The sequence below is a fragment of the Felis catus genome, chromosome D4 (genome assembly GCF_018350175.1).
Source record: "Felis catus isolate Fca126 chromosome D4, F.catus_Fca126_mat1.0, whole genome shotgun sequence".
Classification (NCBI taxonomy): domain Eukaryota; kingdom Metazoa; phylum Chordata; class Mammalia; order Carnivora; family Felidae; genus Felis; species Felis catus.
Window position 1 is genome coordinate 6,358,635 of NC_058380.1, and position 16,943 is coordinate 6,375,577.

At 39.4% G+C, this 16,943-nt stretch overlaps 1 protein-coding gene across 3 annotated transcripts in view; it reads right to left on the bottom strand.

Annotated features, from left to right (window-relative positions):
• CD274 (CD274 molecule) overlaps window positions 1-16,943 on the bottom strand; it is a 44,901-nt gene that overhangs the window by 7,186 nt on the left and 20,772 nt on the right. For 2 of the 3 annotated variants that reach the window (XR_002148002.2, XR_002148001.2), the window contains exon 8: window positions 14,766-15,307. The exons of the other annotated variant lie outside the window; for it this stretch is intronic. The gene's annotated coding sequence lies outside the window, so the exon portion shown is untranslated. Of the gene's footprint in view, window positions 1-14,765; window positions 15,308-16,943 lie in introns of those variants that run through there. 3 annotated transcript variants of the gene reach the window in all.

Below are 16,943 nucleotides of genomic sequence, written 5' to 3' on the forward strand. Positions count from 1 at the left end.
AAGACAAAGACAAAGAGGGAAACTTGAAAGCAGCAAGAGAGAAGCAACTCATCACATACAAGTGATCCTCAGATAAGATTATCAGCAGATTTCTTATCAGAAATTTTGGAGGCCAGAAGGCAGTGAGCTGATAATTATTACTACTAGACTTGCTCTGCAAAGAAATGCTCAAAGGAGTCCTGCAGGGTGAAATGAGATGACAACAGACAGTAACTCAAAGCCATATGAAGAAATAAAAATCTTGATAAAGATAAATACACAGGCAATTATAGAAGCCAGTATTACGGTAACAACATTTTGTAATTCCACTTTTTGTTTTCTAAATGATTTAAGAAATTAATGCACTTAAAAGAATTATTAGTTTATGTTTTGGGAGATACAGTATATAAAGATATAATTTTGTGACTTCAATAGTCAAAATGGATGGGGACAAAGTTGTAAAGGAGCAGAATTTTTGTATGTTACTGAAGTTAAGGTAGCATAAATTCAAATTAGAGTGTTAGAACTTTAAGATGCTAAATGTAATCCCATGGGAATCATGAAGAAAATAGCTATAGAATATACACGAGAGAGAGAGAGAGAGAGAGAGAGAGAGAGAGAGAGAGAAGAACTTAAGCATTTCCCTACAAAAAATTAAACACAAAAGAAGAGAGTAATGCAGTAAATGAGGGACAAAAAAAGCTATAGGCTATATAGGATATAGAAAAATGACAAAATTAGGTCCCATCTTATCCATAATTACTTTAAATTTCAATGGCTAAAACTATCCAATCAAAATACACAGATTGACAGAATGGATCAAAACACGTGATACAACTGTATGCTGTCTATAGGATACTTACTTTAGTTCCAAAGGTACAAACAGATGGAAAGTAAAAGGTTGGAAAATATATTCCATGCAACTAGTAATGCAAAGAAAGCAGGGGTAGCTATACTAATACCAGACAAACGGACTTTAAAACGAAAAAGTTTGCAAGAGACAAAGAAGGACATTACATATTAATAAAAAATTAATACAGCAAGAAGATATAACATCCCGTTTACAATAGCATCAAAAAGAAAAAAATACTTAGGAGTTAACCAAGGAGATTTAAGACTCACAAAATGAAAACCACAAAACACTGCTGAAAGAAATTAAATAAGACACAAATGGAAACACACCCCATGGGTTGGAAAGCTTAATATTGTTAAGATGTCAGTGCTACCCAAATCAATCTACAGATTCAGTGAATCTCTATTAAAATCCCAATGGTATTTTTTGCATAAATAAATAAAATGCATCCTGAAATTCATATGGAATCTCAAGGGACCTCAAATAGCCAGAGCAATCTTAAGGAAGACCAAAGCTAGAGGACTCACACTTCCTAATTGCAAAACTTACTACAAAGCTGTAGTAATCAAAACAGTACAATATTGGGGAAAAGGCAGACATATAGGTCAGTGGGATAGAATATAGAACCCAGAAATAAACCCCTCAACATATATGATGAAATAATTTCTTGCAAGCTTGCCAAGACCACTCAGTAAGTAAAGGACAGTCTTTGTAATAAATGGTACTGGGAAAACTGGATATCCACAGGCAAAATAATGAATTTGAACCCTTATCTAACACCATATACAAAAATTAACTTAAAATGTATCAAAGACTCAAATGTAAGAGCTAAAATAATAAAACTTCTAGAAGAAAACATAGAGCAAAAACTTGATGAGATTGGATTCGTCTTGAATATGACATGAAAGGCACAGGCAACAAAAGAAGATATAGACAAATGGACTTCATGAAAAATTTTAAATTTTGCACATCAAAAGACAATGTAAACATTGCAATAAGGCAACCAACAGAATGGGAGAAGCTATTCGCAAATCATAGATCTGATAAGGGATTGATATCCAGAACTCCTAAAAGTCAACAACAATAAAAACCTGATTAAAAACTGGCAAAGGGCTTGAATTGACATTTCTACAAAGAAGATACATGAATGGCCAGCAAGCACATGAAAAGATGTTCAACATCACTAATCATTGGGGAAATGCAAATCAAAACCATAATGAGATACCACCTTACACCCTAGAGTGGCTACTGCCAAAAAAAAAAACCAGAAAATAACACGTTGGTGAGGATGTGTAGAAATTGCCCTTGCATACTGTTAATGGGAATGTAAAATGAAATGGTGCAACCATTGTGGGAAACAATATATCAATTCCTCAAAAAATCACTGTATGACCCAGCAATTCTAGTTTTGAGTATATGCACAGAAAATAATTGAAAACAGGGTCTCAAAGAGGTGTACCCATGTTTATGACAGCATTATTCACAATACCTGAAACTTGCAAGCAACCTAGGTGTCCCATCAAAAGATTGATGGGTAATCATAATATAGTGTATACATTCAATGGAATATTATTCAACCTTAAAGAGAAAAGAAATTCTGACATATGCTGCAACCTGGATAAACCTTAAAAACATTATGCTAAGTGGGTGCCTAGATGAGTTAGTCGGTTAAGCATCCAACTCCTTTTTTATTTTTATAGAAATAGAACATTGAACTTCTTTTTAAAAAATTTTTCTTAACATTTATTTATTTTTGAGAGAGAGAGAGAGAACGAGCAGGGGAGGGGCAGAGAGACGGAGACACAGACTCCGAAGCAGGCTCCAGGCTCTGATCTGTCAGCACAGAACCTGACATGGGGCTCAAACTCACGAACCATGAGATCATAACCTGAGCCGAAGTTGGACGCCTAACGACTGAGCCACCCAGGTACCCCATAGCACCCAACTCTTTATTTCAGCTCAGATCACGATCTCACATTTCATGGGCTTGAGCCCCACATTGGGCTCTGTGCTGAGCATGGAGACTACTTGGGATTCTCTCTCTCTCTCTCTCTCTCTCTCTCTCTCTCTTTCTCCCTCTCTCGCCCTCCCTGCTTGTGCTCATGCTCTCTTTCTCAAAATAAATATTAAAAAAAAAAACACCAAAAACATTATGCTAAGTGAAATAAGCCTGCCACAAAAAGACAAAAACTGTATGACTCCACATATATGAAATATTTTACAGTAATCAAAATCATAGAGACAGAAAATAGATTGGTGGTTGCCAGGGGCAAGGGCAAGTGGGGAATAGGGAGTTACTGTTTCATGGGTACAGAATGTCAATTTTTATGATGAAAAGGGCTATGGTGATGGATGGTGGTGATAGTTGCACATGAATGCATTTAAAAATGTATACTTAAAAATGGTTAAGATGGTAAATTTTGTTATGTATATTTTACAATAAAAAAAGCAATAGCATGATCAGAAAAAAAAAAGATTGTAGGAGTTAGGGTGAGTATCTGCTGGTGAGGTTAGGAAGGTGAGCTTGAACTGATGACTCACCAAGAGGTTATCTGCACAGGAGAGAAATAAACCCATTTATTTGTCTCAGGCCAGCAAATCCGTGTGCCACAGCTTGGAGAAGATTTGAAACACAGCCCTATAGGATCTTTTGATCTTTGAATCACTATAATGATCGCGCTGAATTAATACATTTACAGAAAGTCTTGCTGCTATTGCAAATTTTGATGATGTATCAGACATGAAGCCTGGACCCTGCCAGATATCCTGCATATGTAGCACTGCCTCAAACCATTACCTTGTCATCATTATGACTCTAATGGGATGCTGCTTGTTCAGTGGAGTAAGGGGTTTCTTAAAAGGCAGAGATTGTCAAAGTGTGACCTGGGGGCTAACTCTTGTCTACTGTTTTTGTAAATAAAGTTTTATTAGAACACAGCCATGCTAGTTTGTTTGCATATTAATTATAGCTGCTCTTGCACTATAATTGCAGAGTTGAGTAGTTGCAACAGAGATCACATGGCTCACGAAGCCTGAAATATTTACTATCTGGCCCTTTACAGAAAATTTAAAAATGCCCACCCTTGTTATAATGGAGTAGGGAGAAGAAAGGATAAAGGGATAGGTTGGAGGCTCATTGTGGGGATCTTGAGTGGGGAGGCCAAGGTGTTCAGACCTTATCCTTCACTCAGGGAGGAGCCACCGTAATAAGAAAGTGCTGTGATGACAGAAATATGTTTAAGGAGAATTCTGGTGACTTTATTATAAATGCTGAGAAAATGGGGGCTGAAACAAAAGGCAGGGAGCATGGTTAGGAGGAAACTTACAATTACTTAAACTGAGGTGATTAGGGTCTGGAGCAGACACTGTTGGTTGTCTACCACCATTCAAACCCCCATCTTCCACTGTGGCAAGGCCCCGACTTTGTTAAGGTATCTATCCTCATGTGACCCAGAAAAAGATGGTCTCATCCCTGGCTCCTGGGTAAATCCTTGCCAACAATTGGTTTGGGGGATGGGCATGGGGCCTGGTCGTGGCCAGTGAGACACACGAGGTGTGGCTGCTCAGTGTGGAATGTGGGACTACCACAGCTGTCTTGCTACAAGCTTGCGTATAGAGTCAACCCCCCACCCCCACCACAGAGTGAGGCCAAGAGAATTGCAGAGAAATAGAGACAGAGCCATTCTACATGTATATTTCTTGCTGAGATAATGATCTTCCTTTTGTTTAAGTCAATATGAACATCCTAATAGAAGGGCCAAGAGAGGGCAGTAATTGTGAATTCACAAAAGAAGAAGTTGGAAGAAGAAATTCTGTGAAAGGAGATTAGGTCAATATTGAAGCTGAGCTATGAGAAAACGGAAGAGTAAATATGGCCCAAAGGTTGTAGCTCTGATGACTGGGAACCTTAATAAACCATTAACAGAAAGGCACAAATGATGGGCATGGCCCACTGTTTCTGTTTTAGTCTATTTCCCTGTGAGGCCAACAGACATCCCAACAGAGGATCTGCTTTGCGTATTGCTACATGACTCTACCCAAACATGTGAGTATGAGATAAAGTTCATTTGACCCTACAATATTGTAGCTGTCAGCAAACATTCTAGGAATGCAGTTATATACAATATTTATTTTTTATTATAGATGTTTAAATTATAACAGAAAGGATGTATTGTTTTGTAGTGGTTGTTAGATTGGGACAAAATCATTTCCTTGTAGATTCAAATACCCATTTTTTTAGGGTGAGAGTGCAAAATATTTTTCTAAAACTAGGGTGCAATAAATTTATAGTAGGAAAAATTCATTTAAGTATACATAGATAAGTGTACCTTAATTTCTTTATTATACAAAAATACATTAAATCTTATATTCATCTGCTTTTAAAATATTGCCCAAAGAAGAGAAGATATCCAATAAAAAAGTCAACGATGAGTTGCTTTTATACTTACAAAGAGACAAACACATGCAGAGAGAAAGAGACTGAATAAAGATTTGGGGGGGAGGGGGAAGGGAAAACAGTAGGAGAAACAGATGCATTGTCTTTTCATTATATAAATACCCACAGGATGAAAGCCTTGGTGGGTGCCATGGCCTGGCTAGAGCTACAGATGAAAACCCACAACTCAAGTGTTGCCCTAATACAAAGAGGCAAATTTCAAACTCATTAATACTGCTTTAACAAAATTTTCTAGACAAAAAATGAGTTGATCAATGTACTAGAATAGAGTCTATGAACAGATAAATAGATATGTAGACAGAGATACAGTCAATTGGTTTATGATAAAGGTGACACTGCTATACAGCAAGGGGAAAGACAGTCTTTTCAGTAAATAGTGTAGGGACAATTGGTTATCCATATGATTTTTAAAAATGTGGAGTGTCTGGGTGGCTCGGTCAGTTAAGTGCCTGACTTCTGACTTTGGATCATGTCATGATTTCATGGTTGGTGAGTTTGGGCCCCACATCCGGCTCTGTGCTAAGAGCATAGAGCCTACTTGGGATTCTCTATCTCCCTTCCTCCCTCACTCTCTCTGTCTCAAAATAAACATAATAATAAAAAAAAATTTTAAGTGTTTTTTACTCGACTGAATGCGAGTGGGGGAGGGGCAGAGAGAGAGGGAGACACAGAATCCGAAGCAAGGCTCCAGGCTCTGAGCTGTCAGCACAGAGCCCGATGTGGGGCTCGAACCCATGAGTGTGAGATCATGACCTGAGTTGAAATCGGATGCTCAACCGACTGAGCCACCCAGGCACCTCAATAAACACTTTTTTAAAAAGTAGAAATACTTTTTATGACGTGATATGCAAAAAATTAATTCCAGAAGGACTGAAGATCTAAATGTGAAAAGTAACAGTAGATATTTTAAAAGAAAACGTGGAAAGAGGTCTTCATGACCTTGGAGTAGGCAAACTTTGCTTAAATGGGACCCATAAAAAAATAAAGGGAAAATTGGTAAATAGGACTATGTAAAATTAAGAGCTTTTTGATCATCAAAAGACCCCACTAAGAGAAAGAATAGGAAACACACAGGGTGAGAAAATATCTGACAAAGGACTTATATGTAGAATCTGATAAGAATTCCTACAAATCAATCATAGACAACCTAATAAAAAATGAACACAACACTTGAAAAGCCCCTTCGTGGAAGCTGATTGCCACATAGCTCATAAACATGAAAAAGAGCTCAGTTCCATCAGCCATCAGGACAATGCAAATGAAAACCATATTTGATATGTCTACAGATTTACCAGAATGCCTAAAATAGAAGCAACAAAATGCCAGATGTTGGTGAGAAAGTGGAATAACTAGAGTTCTCACACACTGATGCTGGAAATGCGAATTGGTACATTTCCCAACATTTCCACACTATGCCTCAGAAATCCCACTCTTACGTATGTCTATATCTTGATGGCCCAGCAGTTGAACTTACCAGTTATATACTGAATAGAAATGAGCTCAAGGATTCATCAAAGACATACACTAGAATATCTAGAACAACACTAGTCAGATTATCCCCCATTGCCTGGAAAAACGAAACTATACAGGCAAACAGACATCTGACTGCTTCTGGAGTTGTCCAACCCAGGTAGGTCCCAGTGGTAATAAACTCTGAAACCTCTTCATTAACATGCCTCCAGGCAATCTTTGGCTGCAGCACAGCAGGGAGTGTAAGAACATGGGATCTGAAGCCACACTATGTTTGCATCCTGCAGCCAGAGTTTACTGGACATCTGATTTTGGTCCAGTTATCTAAATTTTCTGTTCCTTCATTTCTCCATCTGTCAAGAAAAGATGATAACGGTAGTTTCCTCGTAGAGATTTTAGGTAGACTAAATGAGTCAATACACACAAAGCACGGAGAATATTGCCCAACATATAGTAAATGTTTTAAAAATCTTAACACTATTGGGGTGCCTGGGCGGCTCAGTCGGTTAAGCGTCCGACTTTGGCTCAGGTCATGATCTCACAGCTTGTGGGTTCCAGCCCCTCATCGAGCTCTGTGCTGACAGCTCAGAGCCTGGAGCCTGCTTCGGATTCTGTCTCCGTCTCTCTCTGCCCCTCCCCTGCTCATGTTCTGTCTGCCTGTCCTTCTCTCTCAAAATATAAACGTTTAAAAAAAATTGTTTTTAAGTCTTAATACTATTTATTAAACCTCTTTCATATGTTCCAGTGCTCTGATATGGCAGAACTCATACAACTACAAAAATACCACAATTGGGTTAGAATCAATGAGGCAACAAAATTCACAAACTCTCCAAGGATTGAGAAAATATAACTTAAGTGGTAGAGAGGATAAAGATTGAGTTCAAACTGCTTTAATTATTTTCTGGCGATTCAGTGGTTTCTCTAACACTGTTATTTGTGTCTTTTGTTTTGTTTTGGGAGGAGGAGGCGGCTCTATGCCCATAACTAATGATAATATGCTTCAATCGTGGTGTTTTTAAGGGTAGTGTGGATGTCTGGCTCATCTCTATATTCTTCATGAAGCTAAGTAGATACAGTAGGCACTAAATGCGTGTTTGTTCAAACAAAGAGGGCAAGTTCTCATTGATGGTGTATTTGTTTCTCTTTAGTTAGAAACCAACAAGGGTCATTGTTTTGCTATATTTTGTTTTCAGTTTGACTGAAGGATAGACAGAAATATTGAACTTGAGGTGTAAAAAGAGGAATTACTTTCCACTAGAAAACAGCTTGTTCTGAAATTACCAAGAAGTGAAGCATCTTTCTTTAAAAACAAAACACGGGTATCCAAATAAACATTTTCTAAACTGTCCCTAAATAAGTTACATTATCCTATGCAAGTAATTTCTGCTTTACAGTAGAGTTCAGCATTTACTGACATGAGAGATCCAGATGCATCGAAAAGGGATCAATGCCAGAATTTTAAATGGGCAAATTGAAAAAGAAAAGAAATTCTAGTCAATTGTAACATAATGAAAAACTCCAAAATTATTACGATGACCATCAACCCAACTTTAATTCAGTTATTTTACTTTATAGAAAGAAAAATTAAACATTTTAACTTTAAATTTTTTTAATTTTTAAAAATAAGTTTTAGTAATATATACAAAATTAATTTTGATTTAAAAATGGTTTTTGAAGTCGTCCATTACCAATACCAGTCTGGTTGGATTTATAGCTCCTGGACTTTAAAATAATTTAATAAGTAATTTCTTGGCATTGATACTATCAATACACAAACTGACTAGACACATCCATCATGCATTAGATATGCTGTCGCATTTAGACCTCACTCTGTTTTACCCATAAGGAAACAAGACTCATGAAATTAAATCACATACCCAAGTCACAGAGTTACTAAGAGTGGAACTTGGGTCTGACTCCAGGTTTCTACACAATCTCTCACTTTTCCTAAGTATACGTACATTTCTCAGTACAGCTAAATTTTTTTTTTTTTTCAGTTTTTACCTTCCACAGTCACCCAGGATGAAGCAACTTTTAGAACAGTGGTAAAACAACAAAAGGTGTTTGTTGTTTTTGTCTTTGTTTTTGTTTTTCAGTTTTCTCCTACGTGCCTGAATCACTTTAATCAAGTTTTGAAGTCCCCAAGCACCTTCTGTGTCCTAGAAAGAGGCCATTTTGTTGGATCTCATACATGTTAGCATTGACAACTTGTTTCTGTCTTGCTAAGAGAGGTGGTTGACGGATAAAGCTTGCTCTCAGTCATTTGTTGTTGCTGATTTAAATTTTTTTCATTATTCATGCTTGATGTGGCATTTTCTTTAATTCTCACAACAAAAAAAGATTCTTCTAGTCAGTTTCAGTTATGCAAGTTTTGTTGTCTACTGAGTAACTTCTCCATAATCTTTCATTTTTCACAACTGCAAAGCACTGAGGTGGAAACAGCTTTTTGTGTCTTGTGAAAGTCTGGGTGCTTGGTCTTGGGGCAGACGGCCAAACCTTCCCAAGGAGAAGCCAAGATCTGAAAGGGGAAACCTAGGTTTGGGGGATTTTGATAGTCACCAATAACCCCCCAAATGCTGGCCAAAAGTTTTACCTTGCAGTTATGCAGAAACTTCGCTTGTGTTAAACTCAGTTCTCAGACTGGATACATATACTGGAATCTTTCTTGCAAATTTCCCCAAGATCCAAATGTTTTAGTGATTTCATATCAAAAGAAACATATTTCATATCTATAACACCATAAACAATGGGTTGATTTGTTCTACTCATTTTTTTTTAACAGCATCATATGGATCTAAACCCACAGTCAGAGCCCATAAGTAAACTGATCATGCTTTTCCATAGTCAAGCCATACTGGGACTGAAACCAGTGAAAACTGGGGAAAAGGTAAATGAAAGAAAATAATTCAGTCCAGATTGAAAATCCATTGGTGGTTCAATTTAGTTGTTTAAACTCCCTCACCTCTGATGTTTGTATTTAGTCTTACACATTAAGGAGAGTTATCATTTCTTACAAGTAGTACTTGAAAGTTCCTAGAAGGCAAATAATTGAGCTCAGATTTTTAAAATTATAATTTATTTGGAATAGGTAATATGTTCACATGATTCAAAAGTCAAAAGGTCCTACCAGTAAGATTCTCCCACTAGGAACCCACTATGCCACTCCAAAAACAACCAGTCTTACCAGCTTCTTATGCATTCTTTCAGATATACACATTTTTTGCATATACATGTAAATATGTATCTACATTTTTTCCCTTTCAAATAATACAAAATTTATATCTGCAAGGATACATAGTGTACATAATATACAAACTAAGTGTACCCAGTATACATACTAAGTACCTGGTGTACAAAATGTTCATAGTATAAATGCACACATAATACAATGTACAAAGTGCTCATACTATACTGTTCTATATCTTCTTTTTTCAATTTAACAATAACTATATGTCAGAGATATGTTTCATATCAGTACAGAAAGAACTTCCTTATCTGTTTATGTGGCCGTCTAATATTCTCGTTTGGATGCGACGCCCCATTCATTTAACCAGTTCCCAAATGATGAACATTTGGGTTATTTCCAATGTTTTGCTATCACAAACAAAGCTGAAATCCTTTCAGCTTTAAAACCCTTTTTTAAATCAAAATTAATCTCATATTTATTAATTCACATATCCTTCACAGTAAGGATACGTGAATATCCTGACACATATGTCATTTTTCACATATGAGAATAGAACTGTAGGGTAAATTTCTATAAGGGGAATTCCTGGGTCATTTATCATTTTGATAGATATTGCCAAATTATCCTTTTCAGAGATTGTAGCAATTTACATTCCCACTAAAGTGTAAGGGATCACAGATTTTCTTCCATTGTTAAATTTATCCAAAGGGGAAAGGGGAGGGGGACAGGGGAGGAAGAGGAGGATGACGATGACGACAAGGAGGGGCAGCAGCTGCCCTCACTGCTATGGTCTGGATATTTGTGTCCCCTCAAATTCACATGTTGAAATTCTAACCCCCAAAGATGATGGTCTGAAGATGATGGAGCCTATGGAGGGTTCTTGGGTCATCAGGGTGAAGTTCTCATGAGTGGGATTAGTGTTCCTATGAAGGAGACACCACAGGGATCCTCTGCCCCTTCCACCATGTGGAGAGACCACTAGAAGGTGCTGGGTACAAGCCAAGAGGAGGATCCTGACCAGAAGACAACCATGCTGGCCTTGGTTGTCCAGAAGACAACCATGCTGGCCTTGGCCTTGGTCCCACCTGGACCTGGGACTTCACAGTCGCCAGAAAGGTCAGAAATAAATTTACCAGTCAGCTGCTCTGTGGTATTTTGCTATAGCAGCCTGAACGGACTAGAAACACACACCATCAGACGCAGGCATCTTCTCCATTCTCCGGGGTCCAAGTTGAATCTGGCCTCATTGGTGAAAGTTTCTGGCACCAATGATTTCCTCCTTCTTCTACTTTATAATGTTTGCTGTCCTCTCTTCTCACTGTCCTGAGACATTTTCTTCAAGTCTCATATTCTCCAACATTTGAATTATGACTTAATTCTTCTTGAATTTACGTATTATGTCTTCAGTTAGACTGTAAGCTTCTTGAAAGCAGTGGCCACATTTCACATCTTTGACTCCTCTGCTATGCCTTGTAAATGCCTGGCCTAGAGAAGTTGGCCAATGAGTAATTGTGACCCACGGATAGGGTTGTAATGGAACTGTGAAGAAACATGAGTGGAATTTCAAGTATTAAAGTGGCACTTGCGGGGTGCCTGGGTGGCTCAGTAGGTTAAGTGTCCGACTTCGGCTTGGGTCATGATCTCGCGGTTTGTGAGTTAGAGCCCTGCATCAGGTCTGACAGAACGGAGCCTAGAGCCTACTTTGGATTCTATGTCTCTCTCTCTCTCTCTCTCTCTCCCCCTCTCCCACTTGCATGCATGCTCTCTCTCTCTCAAAAATAAAGAAACATTAGGGGCGCCTGGGTGGCGCAGTCGGTTAAGTGTCCGACTTCAGCCAGGTCATGATCTTGTGGTCCGTGAGTTCGAGCCCCGCGTCAGGCTCTGGGCTGATGGCTCAGAGCCTGGAGCCTGTTTCCGATTCTGTGTCTCCCTCTCTCTCTGCCCCTCCCCCGTTCATGCTCTGTCTCTCTCTGTCCCAAAAATAAATAAACGTTGAAAAAAAATTAAAAAAAAAATAAACATTAAAAAAAATTTTTTTTTTAAGTGGCACTATATCTCATCTTTGGCATGGGCTGGGGAAGGGAAATCAACCCCTAGACTACAAAGAGGGAGAACAGAGGTAGAGAGAAATACAGGAAGCAAAATCAGATTAATATGTTAAGATTTGCCACAATCCTGACACAAAGCCTTCTTCTGGTAAACCCATTTACTTCTTGAGAACTTTCCTTCCCCAAAACGGAGGCACCAGAACACCGTCCTAACTCGGTTTTGCCACCATTGTAGTCATCCCCAGGAGTCTCAAGGCACTGGATCTGAGAGTGTGATCCTTCAGCTGGTCTCCAGCCCGGAGATGATGCAAGATCAGATTCACCTCCCTTTACCTTCCCTCCAGCCAGGATGTGGCTGCCTATTGTTTGAGGCGTAGCCTGGAAGGCGGTGTCCCTTCTGCAGTGCCTAGGGTCTCAACATCTCATCTCCTCTCCCTATCTGGATCATCCCCAGATTTGCCACCTGGACTGAAAGACCCTACTGAGGGGCTGAATCCTGAGGCCTGCATGAGACTTAACTCCACAGCAGACTGCTGCCCATCTCCCCAGCCTTGACTCTCATTTTCTGCAAGAGATCTAGAAAGATCCAGAAAGATCACACTGACTAGAAGGAGGAAGATGGGGATCTGTGTTTTCTTCAATGGAGACAGAGGTTCTGAACTTCTGCTCCATTTAATTCCATTCTTCTATACTACAGAATCTGCAATCAGATCATAAATTGATGAAAAATGGAGCTAAAATATGATAACGTCGCAATTAAGAAACCAAGAAGTGTAGAGGCACCTGGGTGGCTCAGTGGGTTAAGTGTCTCTCTCTTTTTTTATTTTGAGAGAGAGAGAGAGAGAGAGAGAGAGAGCAGGGGAGGGGCAGAGAGAGAGAGGGAGAGAGAGAATCCCAAGCAGGCTCCATGCTGTCAGCACAGAGCCCGATGTGAGGCTCGATCCCACAAACCGTGAGATCATGACCTGAGCTAAGATCAAGAGTTGGATGCTTAACCGACTGAGCCACCCAGGCGCCCCAAGCATCTGACTCTTGATCTCGGCTCAGGTCACGATCTCACGGTTCGCGAGGGCAAGCCCTGCATCGGGCTCCACGCTGACAGTGAGGAGTCTGCCTGGGATTCTCTCTCTCTCTCCCCTCCCCTACTTGCACACTCGCTCACACTCTCTCTTTCTCTCTTACTCAAAATAAATAAATTAAATGAGAAAAAAAGAAACTAAGAAATGTACATTTCAGCCAATTTGGCCACTTATTCTCCATTCGAAATTATGTCATAGTAGTCTTATATACATTACTTTTAAATGACCACTTTATATTTTTCTGTTGAGGGAAAAGACATAAGTAAATAATCAGCAAGAATTACAATAAAAACTATTGCTTGGTATATCTCATCACCAGCCCATGGCATTAGATGAGCTAATATAATCCCAGTGTCTAGCCTGAAGTACGTGCCCAATAAACGGTAATTATCATGACTTTTAATGACAAAACCTCACCACTAACAAGTGTTTCAGTTTCCTCAAACTTTAATTTCTTTTAAAATATAAGTAATTCTGAGAATATTTAAATTATAATAAGGGTAAGTTGGTTTACTGATTTCCTTGAAACTCTGGAGGCCTGGAGCAGGGAAAAGTCATAAAAATGGAATGCATCTGTCTTCACAAATATGGCCAGGGATAGCAATTGTGCAAAAGTTAACTCTGGATTCTAACTTTTAAAATAGTAATAATCTAAGTTTTCTAAAATATTTAGATAAAAATATATTTGGTTGGGGCACCTAGGTGGCTCAGTCGGTTAAGCTTCCGACTTTAGCTCAGGTCATGATCTCACGGTTCGTGGGTTCCAGCCCCACGTTGGGCTCTGCGCTGACAGTGTGGAGCCTGCTTGGTATTCTCTCTCTCTCTCTCTCTCTCTCTCTCTCTCTCTCTCTCTCTCTCTCTCTCCACCCCCCCCCCCGCCCCGCTGATGCGGTCTCTGTCTCTCTCAAAATAAATAAACTTAAATAGTAATAATAATAAATAAAATAAAACTACAAATCTTTTTACGGCCCCATCCTAGACCAGGCTTTAATCCTCCACTTGACTTCACGCTAAGATGTCTCACTTCCTTTTCAGAATGTGAAGACTGGAATACATCCAGCTTTACAGGCATTGGCCTTCATGTCCATGTTTACTGTCCTGAGAAGAGGACTCTCTGAGAGGAAAGCCCCTTCAGTTTCCTTATAGCTGTCTGTTTTGTTTTTTTAGAGAGAGTAAGCACAGGCAGGGGAGGGGCAGAGAGAAGGAGAGACGGAATCCCAAGCAGGCTCTGTGCCATTAGCACAGAGCCCAATGCAAGGCTTAAACTCACAAACCTTGAGATCATGACCTGAGCCGAGATAAAGAGTCTCAGAAGCTTAACCCACTGAGCCACCCAGGCGCCCCTCCTCATAGTTGTCTTGACGACCACTCCCTCCCTCTCATCCTCCCTCCTCTCCTCCCTCCCTCAGATCTTCAATTTGTGTGACACAACTTTGACTCTTTTCTTGGTATTGTCCTAAAAGAAGCTATCGAGTAAGAGAGAATGAAAACTTTTAATACATCCTTTTTAAATAAATAATTCTCTTGATCGATTTCATCACACAGAACTCAAGAGTATGCAACATAAATGGCAGCTATGAAAAAAATTACTAGGAAGGTAGCTGCAGATATTCTAAGCAACTTTTCCCACCAGGATATTAAACTGGACGTGGTTTTATAAAACCTAGAAAACAAGAAAATGGACAGGCTGGCGCACCGAGAAACAAAATAAATATTTTATTAAATTAATGCAGGTGTAAATAATGACAATTAAAACGCAGAACTAAGTATCATCTCTGCCTATGTCTTTTACAGTGAAACACAAGACAAAGATATAAAGTGCCTTACAAATCTAACACCACAAGAAGGCATTAACACTTAGGAATGGAGTGAACAGACTGTCCTCCAACTCAGCCAGAACCCTCTCGTGTACCTCACACAGAGGATACAGTCACGCAAACAACGGATGCTGTACAAATGAATGTGTACAAAAAGAGAACAGAAGGAGTTCTGTTCTGTTGGAGATTCTGTTTCTTCAGCCTTGACATGTGGCAAAGCAAAGGTTTTCCTTGTTGATAACACAGGTAGATGGCGAAGACAGAAGGAATACGCTGGGGCCTCCAGAGAGGGCATGTAAATCCAAAGTTTTGAAAAGCAGTATCTTGGATCTGTGTAGTGATGAGAACTGGTAGGACTCAAGGGTTCAGGCACAGCTCATGGGCCTTTTCTAGCACAGATGAGAGTCAAAGTACACTACTGGAATTTCAAAAAAACAAAAAACAAAAAACAAAATACAATAAAACCCACTCATGTAGTTTTGCAACTGCAACATCAAAGTCTAGTTTATACTCAAGAGAAAACAGAGAGGAAAAAACAAGTTCCACACATGATTCAGTCGTAGAGAATTAGTATTAAAGTCAGCCCTTAGGACTAGGTTGACCCAGTATACCCTGGAGAACCCAAGGGTTTCACTTTGAGAAACACAACATAAACCAAATCCAAACTCAGTCACAGAGCACTCAACAAATGCTGTTGTCTAAATGCGGATGAAGTAATATTTAGGATGTACTAAGTCTTAGAAAAGGTACTAACAGGCTATGGAAGAGATGATCTAGAAGCAAAGAAGACATGACGCCCGGCCTCTGGGAAGTTCACATTGGTTCCAGCCGCTACATGAGGAATAATATATTCAATAAAAATAGCAAAGTGCACAGCAAGTGAATAGTGTGTTACCACTTATGTGAAAAAGAGAAAGAAATAAAAGACATACTTTTCATACATATTTCTACATATATTCAGAGATGGTCTTTAGAAGACCACATAAATTAAAGGCAGGGATGGTTGCTTCTGCAAAGGAAAACTCGACGGCGAGAATGGAATGAAGACTTTTTAATGTCTTCTCTTAGATCTGAATTCTGAATCACGGAAAGATATGAATTCAAAATTCAACAGCACTTAAGTAAAAAGAAAGAACTGCTAAAAATAATACCAACACGATATGTATCGACATCAGACTGCAGGGCAAAGGTAAGTAAATCAGAGGTAAATACAATGAGAGAAAAGGGATTCAAGAGTTATCGTCCACAATTTTTAAAAATGCTGACTTCTCATAAACTAAAATCACTTGGATTATGAAAATGTATTTTCAGCTTCTGAGGAACACACTGACTGGCATCCCTACTTTTGGCAGCTTTTCCAGACGCTCCATACCGTCGCGGTCCTCTGGTACCTTATACTATGACGCTGCACTAAGTTGTAATAATATATTCTCTGACCCAGCTCTCCTCGATGCCATGAGCTCCTTGAGGAGAGCTACTTTGTCCGCTTCAGTCACGGCCTGGCAAAGTGCTGGACGTGCAAGGGCACTTCCTAAATGTCTCTGCTGAATGAATGAAGTGCTTAAAGCAAAACACAGCCCTCAACTGTCTTCTAAAAGGCCAGTGAGTGACAGCTGTGGAAACCTCAGGTGTGATATTTACTGGCTCGGGCCAGTTACTTTATCCCTCCTCTCCCTCCACCGTGAAATGGGGGTAGCAACGGTGCCTACCACAATACAATTGTCACAAGCATTACGTGACATTGTGTGTGAGGATGCCACATGGCTGTAACGCTGAGAGGTAAAATGGAACAGACACTGCAGTAACATACCTCACCTTAAGGTGTGAGAGTACGAGTTTTCAAGTCAACCAAAGTACTGGGGGGCTAAATAAGGTAATATCCTATACAAACCATCAGTCCATTCTCTATGCTTCCTACGTCCTGGTAGCTGTGGTGGATACCAAGCACTTTATAAATACTACACGCCTTGGGGCACCTGGGTGGCTCAGTCAGTTAAGTGTCCGACTTCGGCTCAGGTCATGACCTCATGGTTCACGGGTTCCAGCCCTGAGAT